Genomic DNA, 6,503 nt, shown 5'->3' with positions numbered 1-6,503 from the left:
TATCATATAACATAAAAGGTATCGATTTATATCACAGTATTTAAGTATTTTTAATTTTACATTATAGTATTGAAGTTATGAGATATTAAGGAGAAGTATAACTTTATTCAAGGACTTTACCTCCTCTTCTGGGGAAGGTGCTAGGGAGTTTTCAGTTGTACGCAGGAGAATTGTATCAGGTTAGGCAGAATTCTGATCTTGTTGTTGTCTTTATTTGGAGATTGATTATGGTTTAAGGAGATCCCTATGGGTGGCAAGTTGACAAGGGGTGGACTTGTGATAGTCAATTTTATGTGTCAACTTGACTGAACATGAGATGTCCAGATTAAACATTATTTATGTGTCTCTGAGGGTGTTTCCAGCTGAGAATGGCGTTTGAATTGGTGGACTCAGTAAAGTAGATTGCCCTCCCCAATGTGAGTGAGCATCATTCAATTCACTGAAGGCCTCAATAGAACAAAAGATGGTGAATGAGATATTTGTCCTTCTTTTTCCTGAAGCACTGCTTGATCTGAGATATTTCAACTCATCTTCTCCAGCCCTGAACTGGGATTTACGCCATCAGCTCTTCTGGTTCTTAGGCCTTCAGACTTGGGAAGAATTATACCGCTGGCTTTTGTAAGTCTTCATCTTGCAAACCACAGATCCTGGGACTTCGCAGCCTCCATAATCATGTGAGCCAATTTCTTTTATATAATCTCCTTTTCTTTATTTTTCTGGAGAACCCTGACCAATACATGTAGAATCTTTTCCCATTCTTATACTTTCAAACTATTTCTGTCTTTGAATTTAAACTGTGTCTGTTGTAGACTGCATTTAGTTAGATAATGGTTTTTCAGTTTCGTTGGATAATTTTTTTAACCCATTCTGCAATCTCTGCCTTTTGATTGACTCATTTTTAATGTAATTATTGATAAGATAGGATTTACACCTGTCACATGTCATATGTCTTTTTTGTTCCTCTGTTACATTACTTCCTTCTTTTATGCTAAATATGTATTTTCTACTCTCTTTAATTCTTTTTTTTGTAGCATATTATTTTTGACTTATATTCTCAATGGTTGTGCTGGAGTTACAATTACCATCTTAATTTGTAACAATCTAGTTCACGTTAATACAAACTTTATTTCAATAGTATACCATAACTTTCCTTCTATAATGCTCTACTCTCCCCCAAACTTGTGCAGTTATTAACATGCAAATTACATCTTTATATGTTGTGTGCCCATGGATATAGGTTTATAATTATTGCTTTGTGAAATTTTCAAACAAAAAATGTATTTATAATGATATTTAATATTTACATATCTAGGGCCGGCCTGGTGGCGAAGTGGTTAAGTTCACAGGGTCAGCTTCAGCAGCCTGTGGATCGCCAGTTTGGATCCCAGGTGCAGACATGGCACCACTTGGCAAGCCATGCTGTGGTAGGCGTCCCACATATAAAGTAGAGGAAGATGGGCACGGATGTTAGCTCAGGGCCAGTCTTCCTCAGCAAAAAGAGGAGGATTGACAGCAGTTAGCTCAGGGCTAATCTTCCTCAAAAAAAAAAATTTACATATCTAGTTATGATAACCATTACTCCTATTTCTTTGTGTTGATTCAAGTGGCCATCTAGTGTCCTTTCATTTCAGTCTCAAGTGCTCCTTTTATTATTTCTTATAGGACAGGTCTACTAGTGATGAACTCTCTCAGGTTTTGTTTTTCCATGAGTTTCTTAAGTCCTTCTTTTTTTTTTAAATGGTAAATTTTTTTTTTTAAGATTTTTTTTTTCCTTTTTCTCCCCAAAGCCCCCCAGTACATAGTTGTATATTCTTCGTTGTGGGTCCTTCTAGTTGTGGCATGTGGGACACTGCCTCAGTGTGGTTTGATGAGCAGTGCTATGTCTGCACCCAGGATTCAAACAAATAAAACACTGGGCCACCTGCAGCAGAGTGTGTGAACTTAACCACTCTGCCACAGGACCAGCCCCTTAAGTTCTTCTTTTTTAAAGAACAGTTTGCTGGATATAGAATCTTGACTGAGTCTTTTTCTTCTAGTGCTTTCAATATGTCACACCACTGCCTCCTCAGCTTCCCAGTTTTGATGAGATACCAACTGTCATTCTTATTGACACTACCTCGTAAGTGACATATGATGAATGAGTTGCTTCTCTCTCATTGCTTGTGAGGTTGTCTCTTTGTCTCTATACAATTTGATTAGGATATGTCTAGGTGTGGATATCTTTGAGCTTATCTTAATTGGTGTTAGTGGAGCTTCTTAGATGTGTACATTAATATTTTTCTTCAAATCTGGAAGCTTCCATCCATTATTTCTTCAACTATTAACTCTGCACTTTCTTTCTGTACTCTTCTTCTAGGATTTTAATTATACGTATGGTGATAAGCCTGATGGTTTCCCACAAGTCTCAGAAGCTCAGTTCACTTCTCTTTGTTCTTTTTACTTTCTCTTTCTCAGATTGGATCATGTCAATTGACCTATCTTCAATTTTTCTATTCTTACTTCTGCCTGATCAAATCTGCTGTTGAAATTCTTCTAGTATGTTTTTTATTTTAGTTATTGTACTTCTCAACATGAGAATAAGTTATTGTTTATAATGTTTATCTCTGTATTTATATTCTCTATTTAGTAGGACATTATTTTCATATTTTCCTTTAGGTCTTTAGACACGGTTTCCTTTAGTTCTTTCAACATATTTGAAATACATGATTTAAAGTCTTTGTCTAGTTAAATCAATATATGGGCTTCTTCAGGGATATTTTCAATTGACTGCATTTTTCCTGCCAAAAAACACATTCTTTTATTTTTTCATGTCCTGTAAATTTTTGTTAAAAACTATTTTATAAGTAATACAATGCAGAAACTCTGGAAACAAGATCCCCTTTCCTCCTCAGGATTTTTTATTTCCTTGTTTTTTTGTTTCTTTTCTAAATTAATTCTGTAACATCTTATTTGCTGTGTGTGGACTTGCGGACACTGATGTCTTTAGTAAGTTAGCTTAAGCTATAGTCTTAAGATGGTTTGCCAATAATTAGACAGAGATTTCCTTTAATACTTGGAACCAATAAGTCTCCCAGTCTTTGCTAGGAGCTTGTGTTTGCATGTTGGGGCATATCTTCAAAACTCAGGCAGGCAGTTAACAACTCTTCCTTAGCTTTCCCTTCCTGATTATATTGAGCTTTAATGTCCGTGAGATGTGGGAGCAGAAAGCACGTACAAAGACATGGGTGTGCACATAGTCGTATGCATATGTGTGGCCTTCTATATTCCTAGGAACATATCAGAGCTTTTGAAACCCCATGTAGATATCTTGCTGACCAAATTTTCCTTTTAGCTTTTTTGTTAGCCTACTTTTTGCTCCAACTGTTATCCACTGCCTCCTCGGCCATGATTCTAAACAATTGCCACTGTCTATTCTTGTAACGTTCTATCAGAAAAAAAAATCTGTTCACAATGGCAAGCTCTCGATCAGGTCACATAAAGACAAGGCTTGTGACTGCAGTCTTCAGGCAAACCACCAGAAAGGTCAAATTAATGACAGTTTTCTGCGAATGGAGCTTGGAAGGAGCTCCAATCCTTCTGTCCCTTCTAGTAGTAGCCAGGCTGCTGGTTTTCACTGTGACTGTTGGCTGGTGATTTTCAAAGCTACCATGGAGATGGATTGGGGGTGGCATGGGCCAAGTCAGAATGGCACACAACTTACTGTTCTTATTGTGACTCTGCCATTTTTCTGAAATAAATGTGCCATGGATTGTTACAAGTCTGGTTAATTTCCAGATTTCTGCAAAAGCTGGTTTTTGCCAGTGTTCTCATAGCTTTAGTGGAAGAGAGGATTTTCAGAGTCCTTATTATGGCATTCCTTCTGATGCCTCGGGCCTACCATTTCTAATTCTGGAATTAGATATATATTAATTAAATACAAATTAATTAATTCATAAAGAGTGGGTAACTGGAAGCAGAGAAAGACCATGGAAACTACAGGCACAAGTGAGAAGTAACAAAGCATATGTGACAGCCTAAGTTTTTATGAGCACATGTAATAGTGAAGTTGAGAAAGATAGATTTTAACCAACTTTTTATACTATATCACATAAATTCAGTTAATAGTTAACTCTACTGTTTCTGGCTGTGAAATATCAAATAGCAGTAGCCTTAGAATGACACTTTATCTTATGACATGATGCTGTGTTCTCTATTCTATTAAAAAAGCAGAGAGAGAGGTAAAAAGTCATTTGAAACTAAAATGTAAGCCTTTATAAGTTATCTATAAAACTGATGCATGAGTGACTAGATATGAGTAAACTTTAGATAAAAGTTGCCTATTTAAGTATCTTTAGGGAAATGGATAAAAATATATAAAGTTTATAGTCAAAAATATTTGCGTCATAGAATATTTCTGAGTAAAGCGATTATCAGCATATAATCCTGGTTAAGAATATTAAGGAAGAATTTTAATTCCTAAGACAAAGAATATAAATATCCGTAGTAATATAGTTCATTATAGAATCAATCAAATAAAGGAAGCCTTCTAATTTTCATAGTTGGATATAATTAAAGGTTTTATGAAATAGAACTTAATTTCTTTTAAAAATGATTTTGGAGAAATAATTCGAATTCTTTGGGAGACGTGCGTGTACATATTCTCTCTCTATTGCTCTCTCTTCCTTTCTCACTACTATCTAAAACATTATATGTATTACATAGTTTGAATACAATGATATTGAACTTAGTAACTATGTAAGGGATATATATTTGCAAAAAATGTGTCTTGAATTAAGATATTCTTTTCAGGATTTGCTCCTCATTTTAGTCTTTTGTGGTAAGATACAGGAAAACATCTCTCAGATAGCCTGTTGGCTCTTCTAGGATTTTAGGAAGAAAATAATTTCTGAACAACTCCGTAGGAGATGTGTGCCACAAACTTACTGCCTAACAAGGAGGTGGGTAACTGGCATGTTTTGAACACCTGCTATATGACAGCACTGCACTTTTCCTGTTTTCCAATATTAAAGTCATCAAGGAACTTTATAATGTGCTCTTCTATGTATTCTCAGGTTTGAATTCTCCTCTTTTCACTCACTTCCTTTCAACTCAGTCTGTGTTATGTATGCCCTCTAACTACTTTGGCCAGTACTGTTAATCTGATACATTGCTTCAGCTAATAAATACAGACTATAACAAACATAGTTGTTTGAGGCAGGTATGAAAACTACTTTGATGGTTGTATTTTCTCCTCCTTTTCTATTCTTCCTTTATGAGACTGATTTCTCTTCTCTCTCTTTCTTTTTCTTCTGTCCTTCTCTTCTTTCCTTCCTTCCTCCCTTCTATGTTCCATGTGTTTGTGTGTGTATGCATTAACATTTTCTCCAACTTTTCCTTCCTGTTTTCTTAGAGGACCCAGCAGGATATCTGAGAGATGTTTATTTTTCTGCGTTATTATCACAAAATGCTAAAATAAAGAGCTAACTAAAAAGCTCTCCAGAACTTTGGAAGGTGGTCTTTAGAGATTTTCTCTCCTGGAACACTAGAATTGAGTGAATGGAAGCAGATTGCTTTCTTCCTCTTCCCTTTCCACTTTAATCTTGGTCAACCTTAAATGCACACAGAGCTTAAGTTTAAAAGCCCAGTGTCTCCATCCAATTAGTATTTCTGTGAGAGAGCTTTGCCAAATGCCTCAAAGTCCCTTTATGATGATCTTAAGGTTATCTAAAAATCCCAAAGATACTGATGTGTGATTTTTCAGGGAGTAATGAAAAGTGTCTTTGTGCTGATTGGAATGTGTGCACAGAAAGGAGAAAGGGTTAAGCACTTTGGGGCAGAGCAAAGGATGAGATTACCTGAACTCTGCTTCTCTCAAGCGGCTACAGGGGCAGTTGTTCTCAACAGAGCTCACAAAGTAGATTACAGAATAAGAACATAGCTTTAAAATTATTGCAAAGGTCCATCCAAATCCCACAGTGAACTGCACGTCTGAGCCACTTCTACTTAGATCCTTAGCCCAGAAGATGCTGCTAATCTTTCAGCGAGAAATAAAACATATTTCACTTATATTTAGTAACGTGAATGCTTAAAGTGAGTCACGAGTTATGGTCAGTGTTAACAACTGATTAAGTTGCCATTACCTTTTTTGTATTTTAAAATCATAAGTCAATTTATTTTAAACATTCTTCAAAATTTGGAGAAGGCAACCAAAACATTTACCCAAACTAATAAAACCAATGTAGATATTTTGATTCCTTTCTTCCAAAATTATATCCTATATATTTATATTTAACTTTTTCTTTATTGGTTTTATCTATAATACAGAATGATGCCCTCTTATAGTATAATAAGCAAAATAATAGAGAGCAAAGGTGTAGAAAGACAGAACTAGGCATCTCCCTACCGCCCCTGCACTTCTCTAGTCCCACCACTTTGAGTGATCAACATAGAAAGTGTCCTGCCTATTCTTCAACACCCCTCTTTATACACAAATATATATTGTTTGTTTTTAGTAGAATCATACT

At 35.6% G+C, this 6,503-nt stretch overlaps 1 long non-coding RNA gene across 1 annotated transcript in view; it reads left to right on the top strand.

The window, feature by feature from the left end:
• Window positions 1-377: 377 nt before the first annotated feature.
• Window positions 378-6,503, top strand: part of LOC139076704 (uncharacterized) — a 32,307-nt gene continuing 26,181 nt past the window's right edge. Inside the window, exons 1-2 of the long non-coding RNA XR_011528592.1 lie at window positions 378-674; window positions 2,037-2,119. This is a non-coding gene — a long non-coding RNA (uncharacterized lncRNA). The remainder of the gene's footprint in view (window positions 675-2,036; window positions 2,120-6,503) is intronic.

This window comes from Equus przewalskii, chromosome 17, assembly GCF_037783145.1.
Source record: "Equus przewalskii isolate Varuska chromosome 17, EquPr2, whole genome shotgun sequence".
In the NCBI taxonomy this organism is placed as follows: Eukaryota; Metazoa; Chordata; class Mammalia; order Perissodactyla; family Equidae; genus Equus; species Equus przewalskii.
This window is presented reverse-complemented; position numbering and strand designations above follow the sequence as displayed.